Source organism: Ochotona curzoniae, unplaced genomic scaffold (genome assembly GCF_017591425.1).
Source record: "Ochotona curzoniae isolate NIBS_2020 unplaced genomic scaffold, NIBS_Ocur_1.0 scaffold_4506, whole genome shotgun sequence".
NCBI classification, from domain to species: domain Eukaryota; kingdom Metazoa; phylum Chordata; class Mammalia; order Lagomorpha; family Ochotonidae; genus Ochotona; species Ochotona curzoniae.
Window position 1 is genome coordinate 41,839,315 of NW_024467119.1, and position 23,167 is coordinate 41,862,481.

Consider the following 23,167-nt stretch of genomic DNA (forward strand, 5'->3'; position numbering starts at 1 on the left):
TTGGTATATCCAGGAAGAGGTGTAAAAAAAATCGCTATAATTTATATCTTTTAAGGAGTGCGTGGGTGGGGGGCTATAATCGGTATTTAGTTGTTTAGACCTTCGAAATGTGTGAAAATGTAAAAAACTGGTGATGTTTGATCTCAAAAATTAATCTCATTCTCTCTCTTCCTCTTTTACTAGCCCATGTTGTAGTCTCAAGGGTTGAATCAAATTTTAAACTCACTGCCTTATTTTAAATTGTAAACTTAAAAGCTACTTTTATATTTCAAGTAAACTATTTTTTTTGCTAGTATGTGATTAACATTTTTCTTCCTATCACTTGGGAAAAAAATAGTTTAATAATTGAAAGTAAGTCTTTTTTACTCTGGTCGGTGAAATAAAACTCATGCAACAATATAGCGATGAATTAACCTCTTCGTTGCTGCTTTAAAGAAAATGAAATATTTTGCAAACTTACTGTCCTACGATTGACCTATGCTCTAGAAGAAATAGTTATGAAATGATAAAGACAAAGAATTCTTTCAGCTATTTTTTTTTTCTTGGAGCCGCTAATGACTGTACAGTAGGAAATACAAATTTAAATTAAGTTGTCGCAAAGCAGGGTAAAAGTTTTGTATTAGAAGTATGTTCCAGAGCCCTGCATCAGTAGAGTTTCCGAGAAGGAAGAAAATTGTCACGGTGCGTTGTTTCCTTTGACAAAATGTTGAAAGGACATTTTAAACCATTTTTTATTTGAATTTTCAGAAGATTGTCCTTGACCATGTCAAGATTCTACCAGGGATGGAGGGTAAGTTGTTCATGTCAGCAATTTGTAGGCAGATATGAAGGGGCTGTTTCAAGGGCAACTTTTGTATTAGGGGATAAAAGTTTAGTACTTCTTGTGGATTCATTCGTATGTTTCATAATTTTAAAAATGCAGACTAGGTATGGTTTTAACTGGTTGCTTGGGGGGAAATAACAAGATGGTTAATTATCTCTTATGCTAATAAGGTATTTTTATATTTTCCTAATGTAAAAGCGGGAAATGATATTTTTCTTTTGAGGTTTTTATCTGTGTTTTAGCTGAAGACCATAGGCAATTTCTCACAAAATATAGTCAGTCTCCTTTTAATGAAGGAAAACACTCCCCCAAAAAGGACAGATTCTTTTAATTTTTTTAAAAACATTCACTTATTTTACTTTAAAGTCAGAGATAGAGGGATGAGGAGACAGATCTTGGGTCTGCTGATTCCATCCCTAAGTGGGTACAACAGCCAGAGCTGAACTAGTTAGGACCCAGGAGCTTCTTCTGGATTTTCTATTGGGTACAGTGGCCCAAGGCCTTGGGCCATCTTCTGCTGCTTTCTTAGGCCTCCAGCAGAAAGATGGATTAGAAACTGAGCAGCTGGGACTTGAACTGGTTCCCATACAGGATGCTGGCACTGCAGACAGAGGCTTAATGCACTATTCCACAGCGACTGCCCCAGACGATAGATTCTTAAAACTCTTTTCAAGATATTTTGCATATTAGCTCAAAGTTTAAATCTTTGAAGTGTTGAACATGCAATTATTTAAGGGTTTATTTATTTTTATTGGAAAGGCAGATCAGATTTTATGGAGAGAAGGAAAGACAGAGAGAAAGATATTCCATCTGCTGGTTTACTCTCCAAATGGCTACAACAGCTGAAGCTAAGCCATTCCGAAAGCAAGGAGCCAGTAGCCTTTTCCAGGTCTCCCCTGTGCATGTAGGGTCCCAAGACTTTGGAACATCCTCTCCTGCTTTCCCAGCGCACAAGCAGGGAGCTGGATGGGAGGTGGAGAAGCCAAGACACAAACTAGCACCCATATGAGATCACAGCGGCTGCAAGGCAAGAATTGAGCCACTAGGTGACCGCTCTGGGCCCTCAAGATTAAATCTTAAACAAACCAGGAAAAATAAGACTCCCAAGAGTTTTGTCTTCTCAATGACAAAACTTAAAACATTGAGTCTTATTAATAAGAGCAACTGCTAATATCTTAATTGTATAATGTACAGGGTACATTGCAAATGTTTTATTTTGCCCTTGTAGTAACCCCTAAGCATTTCCATTTACAAGTAACGCCACTGAGATCTAAAGAAATTAGATAGCCCAAGTTAGGTCACAAAATTAGGATGTAACAAGGCTGGAATTTATACCCAATTCTATTTGTACCCATCTACAAACTTGATGCTATAGCCTCTACCCTAGTCTTCAGACTCATAATTAAATCATCAGTATACTCTCTCTGGACACCAAAAATTTATATTTAGCCACAAATGTAGCTTCTTCATATTCTACTTATCTGATTAAATTAAAGATCTAGAACAAATTATAAATAGTTCCCCTCATGATTCTGACATAACAGCCCTTGCCTGCCCAGGGGATTTCATTTCATCTTTAGACAATTGTGATAAATGAATATGCGTGTGTATATATATGTGTGTGTGTATGCATGTGTATATATGTGTTTATATGCAAACATGTGCATATATCTATGCATATACACAAATGTGTAAGCATGTATATACGTGCATGTATGTATGGCATGTATATGTACATATGTTTGTGTATATATTCATATCCCCTAATCTTATGATATTATACATCCATGATAAATCACAGTGCCCTATGCCCTGTATTTTCTCCTCAAGTTGATATGCTAAGGTCTTTTGTTGTTGCATTTCTTTATCAATTATATTAACTTCATTTTGGAAACAAAGAGAGACAAACCTTTTATCTGCAGGCTCACTTTTCAAATGCCTGCAAAAGGGAAATTCAGTCCATGTCTCTCAAAGCGGTGTCAGCTACTTGAACCATCACAACTGCCTCCCAGAATCTGCATTATCTGGGATCTAGAATCAGGAGCACATCCATGACTAAAAGCTGGGCAATCTAGTGAACTGCCTCCTTAAAAACCCTCTTTTGAGTTTTCGTAACAGTTTCCAAGAACATTTCATTCTCTGCTAACTCTAATTCAGGGTCAAGAGTTTTATGAATCACTAACGCTTAATGTTTGTTCCCTATGCGAAATGCCCGCTCCAGCTTCTAATTACCTGGAAGTGGCTTTTTCCTTTATCCTGCTTTTATGGCTTGAATTCTGAAATAGGAGTGCAAGGGTTTTACAAATATCTTATTAAGAACATTTCCAAGTCCAGCTTTAGAAGCTCTTGCATAGGTGCCCCCACCCACACAGATGTTGTGTTACATTGGGAAGTATCTGTAAATCATTACTACCACCTTGCATAATGTTTTTCAGCACTGTCATCATTATTCCAGAATCCCTAAAATGGTAGCTTGCAAAACTTTGTGGAATTAACTTTTTTGATCTTTTAATAGTCCAGGGAGGGGACTTCACGCTAGCAGACTGCTCTTTTTTAGTGATTCATTGATTTCCTTTTGCTTTGACGTCAACCACATCCAGCTTGCAGAAGGGGATGGGAATGCATGATCACCTTTATAAAAACCTGTTCTGAGAGTGGAACACAGCTCTGCAGCTCACCTCCTTTGTCAAGAACCAATCACAAACCAAGTCCTGTACAGAATGTTGCTGGACAGACCTTTTCCAGTGTAACTCTGTTGCTGCAGAGAACGGAAACAATGTTGGTAGACAGCTGGCAGGCTCTAACACAGGAACACTAGAAACTTAGTAAGGTAAGTGGACCTCAGAGCCCTGACCATGCACTTGAGATCTTTCTTCTGCAGGGAGTTCTTTTGCTCTTTGTCACCTTTAGACATTGCCACTAAAAGCAGTTTTAAGGACTTGAAGAAAGTTCATCTGTGAACAAATTCTGCTTTCTTAAAAATCTGTAAGAAAACTGAGCCAAATTTGTAATAGTCTTAACAAAAATTTACCGAGGCATAAAGAATGCAGAAATAACACAGTTAAACACAAACTCACTTAAGTTTGGGGCACTGGAAGCAGCTTCTCTGATGGTGTTTTCAGAACCCAGAGATCATTGAACAAAGTACCAAGGTGGTACTCCCTCATAATCACAAAACATGTTCAACATCCAAGTTAGAAAAGCAGTGTGCAGCTTTTTAAACTAACATCCTGGAAATAGCATCTCAATTCATGCTCATGGTCTCAGGACTATCTGTTTCCACAGTAATTCATAATGTAAATAGTAACAAAACAACTACACCTCCTGTAGAAGGAAGATACCAATAAAACAAATGGGAAATAGTTGCTTCAGTTCTTCTTTGGCTGTTTGTTGCATGGTGTTTTTGTTTTATTGATTTGCTTACTGGAGTTCAAGATTCTAGACATCAGGATCTAAGTCTTTCCACTGTGTACCTACTGCCTGCCGTGTAGAAGATTCCTAACAATCTCTGCCAAGAAAAAAAGTTGCATACACAAAACATGTGGAAGTTTTCCAATGTTGGGCTAATACTATAGCATAAGAGGCAAACTGCTCCCTGCAGCACCAGCTTCCCAATAAGGGTGCTGGTTTGAGTCATGGCTGTTGCACTTCCCATCCAGCTCCCTGCTAAAATGCCTAAAGAAGCAGTAACAGATGATCCATGGGCACTTGCACGCACCTGGGACACCAGAAAGAAGTTCCAGGCTCCTGGATTTGGACTGACCCAACTCCCATTGCCTATAGAAAAAAAAATGCATAATGCAAAAAGTGGTGTTCAAAGTCTTTCTCTAGTTGGCCTATTTATTTACCCTTCCTTCTGATTAACTATTTTTTCCTAGCCCAGCTGATCTATTTCCTGCAAAAACATTGTTCACTTTACCCTTACCAGAGGAACAACAAAACTTGCATTGATAATGTGAACCATCAGCCATGGTAAACTATTGTTACTTCCATAAGACTCTTATATATGCAATGAATCAATGTAATTAATATTTTTAAAAATTTAAGAGCATTTTTAGTAGTCTTATTCATAGCTCAACAGTAGGAATTTAATGAATCTTTGAAAACCTATGTTGTGCACACCTATTGTGTTTTTCTCTTATAATTAAACATTGATATCACCCAACACTGGTCATCATATTGGAAGCATGTTTTTAACATGCCAACACAATTGGTTACATGCTTTTAGTGGGTTTTCCAATTATATTCACTACCTGACTTTCATTTTAATTACTACTAATGCCTTTCTGGAACAGCTGGCAAATTGAATAATGAAATAAGGAAGCAAATTCAGAATAATGAAAAGTTTGGATGCACAATAAATACCATTTCTTTATCCTGATTTGCATGACATTTTCGTTAAATAAGTTGTTCAAGTAGCATCACTCACATGTTTGTACATAGAGCTTGGACATGTCCAGGTATGGATGTGTCAAATACTATCCTGAGTTTCAGTTTTGACAATTGTAGTTTACTGCTAGTCTTATTTATTCAAATTATCCCCACGGATTTTTATCTATTTCATGCAGTGGCTAGAGTAGGAAGTCTTCAGAAGAATGTTCCTTTAACAAGCTTCTTAACTCAAGATGCTATTATTCAGATATGGTCTTCTTGTATTATTGCATAAGTATTTTATATGCTTTATTTTTTGGTTTATTAGGAAATAGATTTTTTCCTTTTTTTCAAAATGCTAACTTGTGAGTGAAGTGGTGGATGAACTTTTGTATAAAACAACACAAAGACATGTTAAGTGACTATTGGACGCTAATACATGTAAACACAAATTTGCAACCGGAGCCCCAGGCTGACCTGTCAGTGTGCTTTCCTCTGATGGTGGCAGAAAGGCAGCCTACATTCACCTTTTGTTCCAAGGAAACTTACCTGAGACTTAGATCTCATTATTTGCTTTTCTTTTCAGATACTTAGCAATGATAAAGAAATGGGAAGTTTGGAAGTCTTGTGGGAAAATAACTGGGAACTGACCAGTTAACATTCTGTGTGGTTCTGTCCACCAGTGCTGAGTGTGATAGCAGTCGGTGTCCCCCGTGGCAGCCCAGGGTGTGCAGCCTCAGCTCCTCCTGCTTTCAACTGTTCTCTTCTGCACACTAGTCTTGTCTGGCAGGATTTGCACGACACTGGAAATCATGAAAGAGAGAGCCCTCTCAACTTGTCTCCTCATTCTTAATCAAAACCCCAGACTCAGTAACGCAGATGACTAATGGTCTCCTCACATCAAGAAGAGGTGGACCTTTTGTTTCCTCTCACATGCAGACACCATGCATCTGATAAAAATCTCTCCAATTCTCCAGGTTACCTGCTAGGACTTGCCCAAACAGAAAATCAAGTAACAAAAAATATGCAAGAATCTTTAATAATGGAGCTACTTACAAAATTTACATTTCAGACTTATAAAATCAGTTTTATTAAAGTTATATTTAGTGAAATTTTGACACTAATTTTAAACCATTTTCTATGAAATGTTAATTGAAACCATCATTTCTTTACTATTCTATTTTAGAGTACAATTACAGAAATTTTTCATAATCGGGTTGTGAACTTGAAATATCTAAATTTGCTTTTCTCCTGAACTTGAGGTTTTAGTTCTCTAACATAATGTAGACAATCCCATTTTCAATAGTATATGATTCTGAATATTTATTTCAAATAAAACAATTGTTTATGCTTTTGTGGAATGTGTATTTCCATCATTTAGCTCACGTTTGATTAACCTTACCTTAAGAAAGTGCTTTGATTTTTCTTTGTTGAGAGTAAAAATTCAAGATACTATTCCTGTGCTGCTGATGCTCAGTCCAGGAAGCTTTGTTATTTTTTTCCTTCCTGCTGCTGACCTTTGTTGTGCTGTAGTTATAGCAACAAGAAGAGTTCCTTCTGTCTGTCTGCTGTGTTCTCTTTCCAAACTAATGAGTCTTTTATGTGCTGTTGTGTAGTATGGAGACTGCTTTACGTGCCTTGATTTCTTGATTTACTAATGTGTTTGGTTAAATTACCAATGTAAATCAAAATGTAAAAAAATAAATGCAGTTAACTGAAATGAAATGCACACATTACATATGTTATTTGTTCACTATGGAATATTCATTTAGATACTTTCCATGTTATCTTAAAGTTTCACTGATAAACTTACAGTATCACTTCTTAATGATTAAGTTAATTTATTCTAGCCTTATATCTTCTTACTTTCAACATACATAGTGAAAGAGAGATGGAGAGAGAGAGCCCTCTCTAGGGAAATGACATGATACAGAAGCATGTAGCTTATCTGCCAAACTGGGCCATACAGTCTTACTATGACCTTAGACATTTTAAGTCTCATTTTCCAATCTTTAATATCAGTTTAATTATAGTAATTATTGATTTCACAGGGTTTATGGAATTTAATTAATATTAGCAGGGTGATGGAGCTATTTACAAGATCATAACTTGACACAGGTGAACTACTCTCATATTTCCTAATGTTAGATACTCTTTTTCTTTCTGTCTTTAGGGTAAATATCAGTTTTGTTTTTTGTCTTTTCCTCATATTTATTTCTATGGTCATTTGCATTTGGCTGAAAAATTCAATCTTCACTCTACTTCTTTCAAAATGTAGCATCATCCCCAGGAGCTCAACATCTTTGAGTCAAACAGGATTGAGGTTAACAATAGAACCTGAGCAAGTGACTATTGCTCACGCTTCCTATAAGTCAGAAGCACAGTCGTGGCCAAAAATCTGAAATTGTTGGTGAAATACCCTTTGCTTGGATTTCTGGTGTGAAATGGGCTTCCAGATTCCTTTAAACTTTGGGAGAGCAGAAAGTGTGACTACATCCATCCTTGAAATGGTAGCTGGGGCTACTGTTAGTATTAGAGCCCATCATTTGCCAGTATTTTCAATGCTTCCTTTTAGTCAGTACTTGTCCTGCTCAGCCCTGGGATTTTTTGTTTTTTAAGCTCAAATCCTCTGAGTAGGCTTGTGCTAGCTGTTTGTTCCATGTTAGCTGCTAGCCAAATAGACAAGTAGATGCTAGAATCCATACCATTACTCAGCTTGCTAAACCGTGTTCTGGTGGGCCTAATTTAAAGAAAAACATTTATCCTAGGGGCCAGAGATAATCCGGTCAATATGCCAAGCAAAATTCAGTTAAATGGAACAATGAACATCATAGCCACCTTTATTAAGACTAAAAATTTAGCATCATGTCTTTTGATACCCATAATGCTATATCATATTAACACTAAAGCCATGTTCCAGACTCATTTCACTTAAGACATATTCCAGTATGGATTAATCTTCAAATAAAAGATAAATAATATGAATATTTCAAATATATTAGTACATAATGGTTGAAACAGGGTCTACCTTTAATTTAAAATAAATGAAATGACTAAAGGAGTAATGTATACTGTATGATCATAATGATGCTGTATCTCTTTTTGGGGAACAACTACTCTTTGAAACAGAGGACAAGTGTTCTTACTTCTATCTTTTTCTGCTAATTGCCAGCATTGTATAATGGCAGCATTGCTTGAAAGAAAAGCAGCTTTTACCTATTTGTAACTTGGCTCTTTTTAAAATGCATGATAATATGATGGCATTTCCTTTGGTGTGGTCCTATTTTTAAAGTGTTCTATTCTTATAAATCTTGGCTTATCTTTGATGAGCGCAAAGAAACGGCTCTGTAGCCCAATGGTAACATTAATTGACTCATGCATTTTTCTTTATCCAACTTGAAGATTCCAAAATGTAGTGCCCTGTGAAAGCTAGCCTCTAGACATATTATTGCCTGCTAATCTACTTACAAAGGAAAGTTACGTTGCTCATATGAAACATGAAACAGTTTTATTCTTTAACCACAACAAAGTGAACATTAAAAGAATTATGGAGCTTCACGTGTAGTAAAAATACTCAGGGCAATTATTTGAGGTCCGGGTAAGTAGACTCCAGGCAAGAAAACACTTGTGGCTTCCAAGTGTCATGGGTGTATGACATCTTCCCTTTGCCTGATTCGATCATGCACATCATCACGGCTCTTACTTCAAGCAGGATTCTGCCACAGTTACTGCTGAGCCAATTCCAGGCATCTTATTTAGGCATGGAAAAACATTCAGGAAAAGAAAAGGATTTATTTCATTTGTTTTTCTCTTTTGAATGAGGGTACTATTTAGAGTCACTGCTGCTAACTTCTAGCATCTAGTTAGTCAAATTAGGTCACATGTCCACACATAAACCAACATTCCCACAGTGAATGAGAGTGACTTGTGCCTGATATTTTTAGATATAAAGAAAGACATGAAGTTATGCAGCACAAAAAATACCTGAAAATTACTATGGTTCAATTAAGAAGAGGAGTGAAGGCAGGGATTTGACACGTGGCTAATGACATGAATACTAACATCTGTTGCTTTATCTAGCTATAGTATCAATATGGCTTTCTTAGAAAAACTGTTCATCTCTAATTCCCTGAATGATGCCACAATGCATTTGATATGAGAAAGTTAGTTTACAGACTCCAGTTCTTTGAGTGAATTAGTGAATTATAATTTCCAGTGTAAATGTGTATAAACAGGACTTCGTTTTAGCAACATCGCTTTTGGAATAAGGTTTTGATTTGCGTGTCTATATTTATTGAAAACTACCTCATGTTCATCATAGTAGATCCTTTGTAATATTCTATGCAAATCAGAGAGAATTTGAGTTTAAGATTTAATGATTAAGCCTGTCTCAATGGCTAATTGACTCACCCTCTGCTTATAAGCGCCAGGGTCCATATGAGTGCCCTTTAATTTCCTGGCTGCTCCACTTCCCATTCAGCTCCCTGCTTGTGGCCTGGGAAAGCAGTAGAGGATGGCCCAAAGCCTTGGGAGCCTGCATCATCATGGGAGACCCAGAAGAAGCTCCTGGCTCCTGGCCTCAGATTGGTCCAGTTCCAGCTGTGGAGGTCATTTGGGGAGTAAAGTAGCAGATATAAGATCTTTCTCTGTCTCTCCTTCTCTCTGTAAATCTGCCTTTCCATTAGAAATAAATAAATCTTAAAGAAAAAGAAAAGACCTAATGATTGGGAGCTAAAAGGCACAGATGTGAGGAGAATCCAAAGAGTGGGGAAGTTAAATAAAATTAAGCTAAGAAATATGATCAAAATTTTACGACACAGTACTTTTCTGTCTCCACAGTTCTACCCATCTTGAGTGCTTCCCACTTCTACCTTCTGCTGACCCTCAGAACTGGTACCTTAATATATTTAGATGGTATCAGAGACAAAGTAAATAGCCAGTCTTTAAAATTTCAAGTTGGTCCCCAAACTGACTCAAATTTGCAAAAATCTGGCATAATTTAAAAGTAAATAAATAGAAGCAACACTTACCAGACGGTTCCTAACATAAACAAAGCTGTGCACGTTTGTTTATTTATGGGATCCATGCAAAGTGTCATATCCATTTAAAAATATTCAGCACAAGCGTGATTGATTTTGAAAAGTGATTAGAATGAAAGAGCATATGCATTCTTCAAAACCAAAAATCCATAAAAGGAAAAAAAGGCTATTTTTGTAATAGTAAATTTGAGAAAGCATTTTCTCCTTTTTTATATGAAGCTTTTAATAGAATGCAAAAAAACATACTCATTAGCTGAAAAGTGAATGTGAGTTTAGATGTGATAAACACACCTATATGTTGCTCAAGATTGTTAATATATAAATGTGAAATCTGTATTAATATATTTCATTCACTAAATTTTTATGGCATTTCCAAAAGACAAAACAAACTTCCCATCCTTGTGGAGAATATATACCACCATAACTCTTTATCCAGCCAAAATGAAACTTACTTTTCCTTTGCATTCTGGGTTAATCACTCTCACATTTTTGCTGAATAAAAATTTTTAACACTAGGTCAAACATATTACACTGTGACCACTACAAGGGAAAGAGAGACTGTCCTTAAAAATAATGTAAGAGAGAACAGTCATATAAGAATCACAAGCAGGAAGAAAGTCAATGAGAATTATCTCACATTCTGATGAAAACAAGTATGTATTTCAAATACAGAAAAAGTATACAAAATTTTTTAAAAATCAGATAAAGTGCAAGAGTTATTGAAGTCTGAAAACTCGTATATTGAAAGTAGTAATAGATTATGACAAAAGCAAATGTCTGGGATAGTACTGAGGAAAACCTCACAAAGGAAATTTTTGAACAGAAATGAGTAAGAAATTTTAAAAAAGTACAAGATTATTTGGTATAAAAGAAAAGGTGTAAGTAAAAGCTGAAGGAAAGTAATAAGAGTGTAATATAAGTGTAGTACAATTGCCATATTGTATTGCATTGGGCTGCCATCATGGGACCCCAAGAAATGAATAAATAATCAGAGTGAAGATGCACAAATAATAGTAGTGTTGAGCTTCATGTAGTCTTTTGTTTTGCTGAAGGAAAGATCTCCTTAGAAGAAATTTATAGGCCATTAAATATCTTGTTCTGAATGCATATCATCAGTTTTGCTTTTTGTTTATTTTTTGCTTCTAAAGGATTCATCAGACTCGTACTTAACACTATTGGAGTGGGGAGAGTCATTCTGTCTCCTAAGGGTATATTTGATTCAGAGCCCAGCTGCATAATTGGACACTAAATAAAACATGCAGATAATCTGAAGATTGTGCAGTTTGTTTAAGGGGCATATGAACTTAACAAACAAGGAAGTTAATACAGAAAGAATCATCAGAAGGGGAGATGGTGACAAAAGTCCCCCAAATAAAGGTGTTAGCAAGTTGCTGAGTAGATTACAGAAATAATATTGATGACAGATCCAGTGAGGTTTATAAAAAGTTACTGAGAGGAGAGGTAATCCCTATCCATTGCCAAATTATTTTCACTGCATATTTGATGGGGATCAGATTTCAAATTGTCATTACTATTACTGCTCTTAGTTCAACCTCACCATTGCCTTCTGCTCATGTATGTGTCAAAAACTGCTTTTATTTAATAATTTATTTTATGGGACACTATTACTATAGCATATACAAAAGCAGAAACCAGAGGTTCTTCATAAGGTATGTGCCCTCACCCTGTGTAGAAACCAAGAAACTTGGCAATAAGATTTCTTTTTCCCTTTGCTCATTAAAAGAAGAGTTCCAATGACAGCATGTTCACAGGGTAACTGTATAACCTAGGCAATAGCTTTTCTGGTCTCCATATCTCCAAGAGATGAGGCAAATTGCCCCAAAATTCTAATCACATTGTTTCCAACAGTCACATCATCTACTACTTACCAGAAGTCAACATGTTTTCATCCAGTTTATCATGATTTTGTTTTCTGTCGCAATCAGAAACACTGGATTCTCAAATAAGTGATAATTCTTCACATTCCAGTTTCCATGCTTTCACCATAAGAAAATCCTAAATGTTACAGATAAATTTTAGTTGATTGGATACAACATGTTTTATGTGTGCATCAAACATCACATGGCATTCCGTAACTGTGTACAAGTTTTTATGCATCTATTCATTAAAGAAAAAAAAAACTCCTTCAATGGTGATGGTTGACAAATTGGTCACTATGAAGCTATTGAAATTTTCAGTGGCATGAACTGAGAACTGATAGATAATATAACTAATTCGCTGACAGGGATACTCTCTCAGGAGTTTGATATTTCAGGGATAAGAGTAATTTTAAAGATTTTTAAATTGGATAGCTGTGGGCGGGGCAGGCAGAGGGATATTTCATTGAAGAGTGGCAAGAAAAGTCTTAGTAAGTGACATAAGAAGTTCTCCTGTGGCCCATGGAGTGCAACAAATGAAGATTCAACATTAGAAGTGGAAATTCCAGTTCAGGAGGACTGCCATGCGAAGGTCAAACCACATTTTGGAAAAGAGTAGAAACCTGAAGGCTAGGATGTGGACATCTAAGTAGAAGTTCTTCCAAACCTTGAGTCTTCTAACTCCTTTACTGCCACAGTGATGCATTCCTGCTTGCTAATTAATGGGATGGCCTGCATTCTCTTGAGGTGTCTTTTTTACAAGATCAAATATACTCACTTTAGGATAGGTTGCCATTCTGCATCTCTCTACCTCTTTCCTCATGCTTGACACTACGCCAATAACTTGGGTTGCATCTCAGCCTAAGCTGTCTGGGAAGTGCTGAGTCTGCTAAAGTTGCAAAAGGATTGCAACCTGAATGAAAAGCCAGCCAATATATGCTGGCAGGAGTCAGGTGAATATATATAGACTTGATTCTGATGATGTTAGATTAAAAACAGAGTTTATTGATATGAAAGCCCTCTCCCAGGTTATAAGAATTAAGACCCATATAAAGTTCTTGGGAGGCAGGGTGAGGAGAGCGCTAAAGTAGAAAGCCATGAGCTATACTCTGTGATAGAAACGTGCTGGAAGTGCTTTATTTTACAGTTGTAGAGAGACCAAAGTGCTCTCGGAAGTAGACATTGCAAAACAAATTAATAAACGGGAAAAATACGAAAGGAAGAGGGCGGGATGGGGAATGCAGGCAGAAGGGAGGTAGGGTAGGAAGTAACACTGTGCTCCCAAATCTGTTTTGTAAAATACATGAAATTTGTTCGCTTTATATAAGCAAAATAAGTTATTAGAAATGTGTGCAAACTGGTGAAGAGACACTAAGTCAGAAAATCTACCAGACTACTATGATCCATTTACAAAAGAAAAAGAATATTTTGGTCAGAGAATGTTAGGGTTGACAATGTTTTATTAGCCAGGCATGAAGGTAGGAGATGATGCTGATAATCGGGCTCATTCACAGGATTCCCTAATTAACAGAGATGAAGTGGCAACACTGAGCTGTCAGATGAGGTGGGGGCAATTATTATAATAATAGTATTATTAGAATAGCTATCTGGAGAGGAGCTGTTGATAACTAGTTAATGAACATAGCGTGTCTGTGCGATTGCTATAGGCAAGCAAGTATGTCCAGCCAACAAACATGGAAGATAAGAAGGCTGAGGGTAGTTACCCAAATACAACCATTCCCAGCTGGTTCCCAGATTCCAGACCAGAGACAGTTTTCAATATCAGCTATCCAGCCTGGTCAGGGTAAATGGTGTGATTAATGTACTTTTGGATTCTGTTGATTATTGTTTTCTTGAGAATTTTTATATGTATGTTCATCAGGGCTATTTTTGTGTGTGTGTGTGGTTCAATTTCTCTGTTGTGTCTATCTGGCTGTGGTATTAAGGTGATATTGACTTAATAAAAAGAATTTGGAAGAATTGTCTTCCTTTCCATTATTTGAAATAGTTTGTGGAAGTTTGAGGTGAACTCTTCTTGAAATGGTTGTAGAAATCAGCAGTGAAGCATCGGGTCCAGGGCTTTTATTTCTTGCCAGGGATTTAATAACTGAATCTCTATCATGGTTATACGTTTTGTGTGCTTTAAAATAAACAGTTCATTGCAAATGAAAATTTCTCAAAAATAATTGAATAGTATACATGAAAGCTAAATCACTAGCTTTAACTTTTGGAGACTATGAACATTTTTCAACACTTCATTACCAACAAACTAAAATTTTACATTACAAATCATTCAAAAATCTATTTTGTTAAAAATCTGGACTTTCCATTCAAGTGTATGCAGCATTCAACTTACTTGTTATTTATTTATAAATAGCTTTAAACTTTCTACATAGTTTAAGCAATTAATAATTATTTTTACTGACAGCAAAGAGAAGGACGAATAAAAGGCAATTGCACAAGTCAGAGACAAATAGTATTAGATGACAGTTGTTTAATACATCTAATCGGAATATCAACACAGTTAAAATTATACCTAAATAACATTTTGTGGTTTGCTTTTGTGTTCTTTATGTTGTTACCTTTTGTTTCATTTTGGAAACTTATTTTTGTTTGAAAGACTGTTTTACAGAGAGAAAGACAAAAGGGTTTTCCATCTGCCAGTTGATTCCACAAATAGAGGCAATGACAGGAGCATTTTTCTTTTCCTAATTTTGTTAAAAAAAAAAAAAGAAATCGTAGGTTTCCTAGGGTTTCTAAAACATGTGCTATTGATATCAGTTTTTGCTGCAATAAACCACTTTAATAAGAGCAATAACATATTACTTCTTTCTTATCTAATCCACATGCACTAAAATATTAAAAACTTTAAAATGTACAATGTCAAAGATGATTGAAAGTTTTCCATAAAAATACACTAATCAGCTTTCTTGTTTCAGTATCTTAATTTGTTCAATGTAGGTACCTGACTGAGTTTTAGTGAGAACTTAAAATTCTGTAGGTTCGTTGTCAGAGAAACTACGTCATGTAAACGATGTGGTCTATAAGTCAATATAGTTATTTTCTTCATATCTTGGGTTTTCACACGGGTATGTGTGTCTGTCCACGAGTGTTCATCTTAATACATCTTCAAAATAATGCATCTTAATATGGCATCTTAACACCATATTAACTTTTGTTCTTTAGAGAGAAATTCATATTGACAGCAATTTATGAAAGTAAACAATGCTATCTCATGTAGGTCTTGCTATAATACTTAGTAGGTTACATTTTCTGCCTTATAAATTCCAGATTCAGGTAACTTCACAAGACCAGAGTGCAGCTTTTTGTTTACATGGAACAATAAAGGTGACTAGATCAATTGTATAGACTTCACTAAATAAATCAGACTTTGAAGTTCAAAACCAAGAAGTTAAAAAAAAAACCCACAAAGTATAGTTTCTATTCACTAGATTATATCTAAAGCATGGGTGTTATAGGAATCTGCACAGGATCCTGCTTCTTCCTTTGGTCTATGGACCAGGAACCAGTTCTCTTAATTGATGGTTTTATGAACCCTCCACATAGTGGTAGGAAGAACAAGAAAATGCTTTTTCTTGCAGATGAATTTGATTTATTTTACAGGTAAGTTGCTGACTGTGCCAGGAGTTCTGTTTTTTTTTATTCTCTCTGTTTTGTGACCTATATCCTACTCGACCACATTTTATTAATGATATTTATTCCTGTTGACCTCCTACCATTTTTTCCTAATTTTTTTCCATTCAGTTTAGAAACTTTACTAATCCAGGTATCTAGAAATACTGCCCTTGATCTTTCATATCTTCTTCAGGTGAAGTGATTGAACTGAACCCAGAATTTCCTATCATTTGGAGATTAGGTACTTAAATCATGAGTTGGAGAGCAAAGGAGGAGTGGGAGAAATAAGGAGCCTTCAAAAAAAGTTACAAAAGGGCAAAGAGTTCTTTTGAAAAAAAATCATTCTAAATCTTTGCCCAAAATCTGTGATAGTAATGAATAAATCCAAGATAAATTCAGGTCTGGGAAAATACCCATACTCTACTTGGGTATAGTGCTTTGTGAAGCAGATCAGAGTAAACACCATGCTACATTTTAAGCGGTATGAGAAGGTGACATTTGGGATGCCACTAGGTGATCTGGCAAAAAAAAAACAGGTACGTAAGAGAATGTTGCTCAAGGAAATTATGCTATAATGTACTTATGAACTCTTTTATTTAGTCTTTCACAATGCAAGTTGGTGTTTGCCTCCTGTGGAGCATTCAGAAATAAGTGCAGACCTTCACTATGGAAAACAAAAATGTATCATTTACTTACTACACTACTTCTGGAACTCTGCAAAGGAAATTAATCCAGGGTATGAAAACGATACTTGAACTTTCAAAATTATTGTAGCAAGATTCACAATAGCAAAAAATAGGAAACAATCTAAATGTCCAGCAATAGACGAATGAATTAAAAAGTGGGATGTACACACATATAATGATATACTGATCAGCAAAGAAAAAGGATGAAATACTGACATATAAAACCAAATGAATAGAAGTTTGGGATTGTGCCAGCAGATGGGACCCTCTCTATGTATATCACATAGATCAATAATAAAATAATCGTTGTCTTGGCCTTTTCCAATATTGTGCTATATAAAAAGGCCAATTAAGATAAAACATTAAAGTTTAGAAAAATTGCATGGACTTAGATGATTATGCTAAGTGAAATAAGCCAGACACAACAAAAATGGAGTTTGTTTTGTTTTCATATGTGAAAGATAATATAAGTAGCAAAAATAATTCTCTTGGGATGCTTATTTTGGGGGAGATAAATATTTACATATGTGTATCCACTGGATTGTATGTTGAACACAATAATATGCACTTCTTTTGTTTAAAAAACTGAGAAATAAAGAATGACTGAATGGTATTACACATATATTGTTTTCAGTGACCACGGATGTAAGCATCCTGTGAATTTTTCTGGAAATTCAACCTGATAAAAAATTGCTTCGGGTCAGGCATGGTAGCCTAGTGGCCAAAGTCCTCAATTTGAATGTGTTGGGATCCCATATGGGCACCAGTTTGTATCCTGACTGCTCTACTTCCCCTCCAGCTCTCAGTTGGTGTCCTGGGAAATCAGCATAGGATGGCCCAAAGCCTTGGGACCCTGAACCCAGTGGGAGACCCAGAGGAGGCTCTTGGTTCTTGGCTTCAGATCAGCTCAGCCACAGCCATGGATGGAAGAATTTTCTCTCTTTCTTTCCCCTCTCTGTAAATCTGACTTTGCAATTAAAAAAATAAATAAAGCTTTGAAAAATGAATTGCTTATACAAAATGCCATTGGCATTACAACTGAAAAACACAGTGACATGAATATGGTTATATGGCCAAACTAATCACACAGCTGCTTTACACATTACCTAGTGTTTCTCAATCTATAACACAGCAGTTATTTCTCTACCCAGCACCTCCCATCCCAGACACATAAATGAAGTCTATATTTTCAAGGTGGTCTTTTCAGTATCAAGGATAAACGGTCCCTTGCCATGGGAAATTAGAAAAACAAATGCACAGCAGAAACAGTCTTTCCCCTCTACTTCCTCAACAGCTGAGGGTCTTATTTTGAACAAAGAATGTATGCAACTAGCAAAACAAACTGCCCAGACTCAGCATAGAAATCTCCAGTTAGACTAGAGATATTTAAGTTGATGTAGATAATTCTGTGCATACAAATTGGTAAATATGTATACACAACTTTTTATGCAAATTAAGAAAGACCAAGACAGGCTATGTTTACCAGAAGAAAATTCTCTGAGAAGGAGAATTTTAATAAAAATGTAAATGATAATCCACAGGAATGGTATCAGGCATCCTCAAGACACAGATGCTGATGGCTACGAGATGCATACTCATTATCACAGCGTAAATGGAACAGGGAAAGCTTCCTATGTTGGTTGAAAAACAGCAACTTATTTATTTCCCAGATGAAAACTTTCTTTTCTTTTACTCCATTTTAAAATGCTTTTTTTTCTGAAAAAAAAGTTGCATTTGTTTTTATTCGAAAGACTGATTAACATAGAGGAGAGACAGAGAAAGATCATCCATCTGCTGGTTCAGTCCGCGACTGGCTGTGACAGCCAGAACTGAGCCGATCTGAAGCCAGGAACCGTTAAGCGTCTTATGGGTCTCCCACATTAGTGCAGGGTCCCAAGAATTTGGGTCATCTTCCACTGCTTTCCCAGGCCACAAGCATGGGAATGCATGGGAAGTGGGGCAGAATCAGTGCCCATGTGGAGATGTTGGTACTTGTAGGTGGAAAATTAACCCATTGAACTTATTTGTTTAAATGTTATCGTGCTCTTAATAGGCTAGCAGTTTAGACATTTATACCATCTGGTGGAGAAATCCATGTGAGACTGTACTTAGCTGTGTAATATCAATTTTCTGACTCCAGTCAGTGGGCTTATATAATAAAGATCTAAAGCTCTTTTAAAAAGCTAAAAATCTTGTTTCAAAGTTACTAGATGATTATAAATGTTTGGGATCTGAATATTTTTCAAGGAAAGATTTTGAGAAAAACTCTTGCTTTGAATCCACTTAAATAGTAAGCCAAGTTTCTCCTTTTTTTTTTTTAATGACTATATTCTAACTAAACAAGTTGCTTTCTAGATGATGGAAAGTCACACATTTTTATTTGTATTTTCTTCCTCTTTGCTCTCTGAAACCAATCTCATCATGCAGAAGCAGCCCACCCAAAAGTATGAACTGCATAAAATCTAATCAATACAACAAGAAACATTATGAGTAATGACACTATTGTTATTATTATGCTTTAGACTTTTAATGCTGGTTTCAATTATTGTTTTTAAAGATTGATGTGTTTTCATTAGAAAGTCAGATTTATAGAGAAGGAGATACAGAGAGAAAGATCTCCCATCCACTGTTTCACACCCCAAGTGACTATAATGGCCAGAGCTGAGCTGACCCGAAGCCAGGAGCCAGGAGTCTCTTCTTGGTCTCCCACACAGGCAGGCTTTGGGCTGTACTGGACTGCTTTGCTAGGCCACAAGCAGGGAACCGGATGGGAAGCAGGACCTCCAGGATTTGAATCGGCTCCCATATGCGATCCTGGTGAGTACAAGGTGAGGGTATTAGCTGCTAGGCTACTGCACCAGGCCTGAAACTGAAATATTTAACAATTTAAATAAAACTTTTTCATGCTATCTAAATAAGATGAAATATTCTCTGTGCTAAAAATCGTAAACAAAGATATAAATGTATAAATCAACTTTCCCAGAGAAAGATTATAAGCAACATATATAAAAATCCACAAAAATTCAAAAGTAAACTATAATACATCTAAAACATAATGATCCACCAAAGTCAAAATTCATATTTAACACACTTATGGATAAACGCGTCACACTGTCTAAGTTTACTATTTTTTATATCATAATGCTTCATTTTTCAAGACTTATTTCATGGCTGTAGTTTCTTCCCACCATCCAAGCCACCCATTGCTGTTCACACAGTCCACCACACAATTAATAATGTCACCTCACTTGGCAAAATTTTTTTTCCCTACCACAGCATCAAATCTTTGAGTCTATCTGCTTTTCCCACTACATTCCTTGCCTTCTTACTGCAAGAATTGAAATGCAGCTATTGCAAAGGCCAGATGAAACCCATACTTCTTTTCTGAATTCCAGATGCTCTTATTTTTTGAATAGCAGATATTTCTGCTATTAATAATCAAGGATCTTCTTTTGCCAGCAAAATTTTATTCTCAAATAACAAACCAAAAAACGAATAACATTAACATCTAGAGTGTCACACATGATAAAAAGAGTAAAACCTACTTCCATAATTCTCTTTTCTGTATTAACAGACATTGTCTAATAATGTTTTATTCTGGTTATATTGACTCCTCTCCAATTACTGCAATTCAGCTTCTGAACCCACATCCACATTGACTGTGTCATTGCCAACTTCATCGACTCTATTTAATTTGCTAGCGTAATCATCGTTTCTTTTTTCCTGGCTTTGTTGGCTCTTTTCGACAGTGTTTCCCACATGGTAGATTCCTGAACCCTTTCCCTCTGTTTAAGCTGGAATGCTGCACACCTTTAGGTTCCAGGCTGTCCATCAGAAGATTGGCTATCATCTCCCACACCGGCTCCACCCCTCCAATCTAAGGCCTATTTATCCGAGTGTGGCTATTGATTATTAAATGATTTCATCCAGCTTGGTGGCTTCAAATTTCAACAAATGATGATGACTTCTAGATCTTCAAGCTTAAATCAGTGTATCTATCTGTTAATCAGTATCTTTATTTCCATGTTTCACAAAAGCTCAAACACAAGAGGTCCTAAAACATGTTCTTATGTTAATGTCTCTCTCTCTCACTGCCCATTTCTTCCAGAGTTTTCCCATGTATGTAAATGACATCAGCTGTCAGACGACTCAAGACAAAACTTGAGTGAATCATCTATGAAATCTTCATATTCCATGTCCCCATTTGAAATCCACAGCACAAAGAGTTTGTCTTTTACAGTTTGTTTACTTATTTGAGAGGCAGAAATCCAGAAAGATAGAGGATAAGACAGAGAAGAAAGGTATATCCCATCAGCTGGTTCACTCCCCAAACGGACAACATCCCCAGGGATGGGCCAAGCTAAAGTCAATAGTCTAGAATGCCATGTTGTTCTCTCACAAGAATGGCAGGGGTCCGAACACTTGGGCCCTCTCCTAATGCACAGGTACATTGTTAGGGTGCTGGATCAGAAAGGTAGCAGCCAGGACTCAAATTGGCAGTCAGTATTGGAGGCAGATTATGGTTTAACACACCGTGCCACATGACAGGTACTTGGGTGTTTTCATTTTCTTTCTCTCTTTTTTCTTTTTCAAATGGAAGCAAGACTCACATAGAATATAGCTACAGTCATCTCATGGTGGTTTTATTGTTACTCTCCCTTTCTTCTCCACTCAACTTGCAGTTAGAGTGGTTCATTCTTCAGAACTTGAATCCCAACCAGTTTCTCAGGAAGACCTTTCTCTGGTTGCCCATGTAAAGTGTTCCTATGATCCGTTCAGCTATTTGCTCTATCTAGGCATCCCTAGTTTTCAAGGAGCACTGACTGAAGTGGTTATTCACCATCTTCTTTGTTACTTGTGTACAATCTCCCCTACTAGATTACAAGATTGCAGTGAACTAAGTATTTACTGTTTTATGTACCACTTCCTATCAGCTACCTTAATAGTATAACACATAATTGTTGGACAGATGAGTAAACTCAAAGCTATCACAGAAAGAAGTTATGAACTCTGAAATTCTGAACAACACCTCAAATGTGGAATTATTTCAGCTATGTAATACACTTCTCTCTAACCTCCAAATTTGACTATGGAAAGAAACCACTTCCACAGAACTTTTACTCAGGCATCCCATAGAATTTCAAGCCCCCAAGATCCAAAACATAGTTCTTGATATAGCCAGTGACCAATCCAGTTAGTCCATATTTTCCTACCTCCTCAAGGCACTCTGGAAATGAAACATTTACATGTTGCGTATGTAAGGGGTCTTTAAAAATACCTATTCATCATGTTTTAATTATATTTTTCACAAATGTTTTGAGGTTCTCTCTTAAACACACATGCACAAAGAGCCTTCAAAATGTTCATAAAAGGTATGAGAAAAACTACAAATGGATTAAAATTATTTTTGTCTAAAAATAGAATTATCTTTTGAGTCCATTAATAAAAACTTCAAGATGATTTAAGTTCTATTTTATTAATTCCAAAGCACAGAGAGAGAGAGAGATGGTGGCGGGGCCAGAGAATAAGAGAGCGAGTGAGCTGTTCCTCTGGTTCACAAACCAATGGCCTGCAACCTCTGGGACTGCAGCAGAAAGTCAATCAAGGGTCTTCAACACAGCTGACAAGGACCTGAGTCCTTTGGCCATCACCTACTGCTTCCCAGGATGTGCTTAATAGGAAGCTGGGATTTAGAGTGGAGACAGACCTTGAATCAAGGCCCTCTGATATGAGAGGCAGGTCAACTGAATAGCATCTCTTACTTCACCCTCCACAAGAAGCAAGATGTAGTTACTATGTTTTCTGATGTGTGTGCAGACATCTATTCATATACAATTTACTCACATTTTGAATAAAATATGTCAAATTATTCATAAGAATTCTTTTGTTTGGCATTTGGAATTCAGCATAACTTTCGTAGTTTGGGATTTTCTCACTAGGATTTGTTTTGTTTGTTTCCCATGATCATGTTGAAGCTTCACAAAATTTCACAAAAACAAGTTTGAAGATTCTAGTAATTTGTCAATTATGATGTTTTAAAGAGAACATTACAAGAAGTTTCATAATTCAGAAATGTATCCAATAATGTATATGATGGTATAGCAATCCAGGAAAAATGATGATATTCCTTTGCCTTATTTTAGGATATAGTCTATTTTGTCTATAAAGGAAAGTAGATGTAGGATCTCAGTATAATCATGATTTTCCTAAAATATAAAACTTTAAAGTATATGTCATTTCTTTTTTAAATGATTTACTTATTTTTATTTGAAGGACAGAGTTAAAGATAGAGAAGGAAAGTCAGAAAGAAAGATTTTCCATCCACTGGTTTGCTCCCCAAATGGCCACAACAACCAGAGTTGGGAGCCAGGAGCTTCTTCCAGATCTCCCATATGTGGGCCAAGGCCTTAGACCTCCCTCTGCTGTTTTCCCTGGGAATTTGTGGGGAGCTGAATTAACAGTGCAACAGCTGGGACTTAAACTGGTACACAAATGGGTACTCATGCTGCAGACAGAGGCTTAACATGCCAACCCACAGTGCCATTTCAGTATATATTCCTAAAGCAATAGTCATTATTTCTCCTTTATTACTATCACATTTGTAGGAAAAAATGAGTTCTGCCAGGAAATCACCTTTAAAACTATCGATTACCCATAGAAAGGCAATATTGGCCAACAATCACATTTTGCTAGTCTTAGGTTAACAAAATTAAATGGAAAGATTACTGGAGTGAT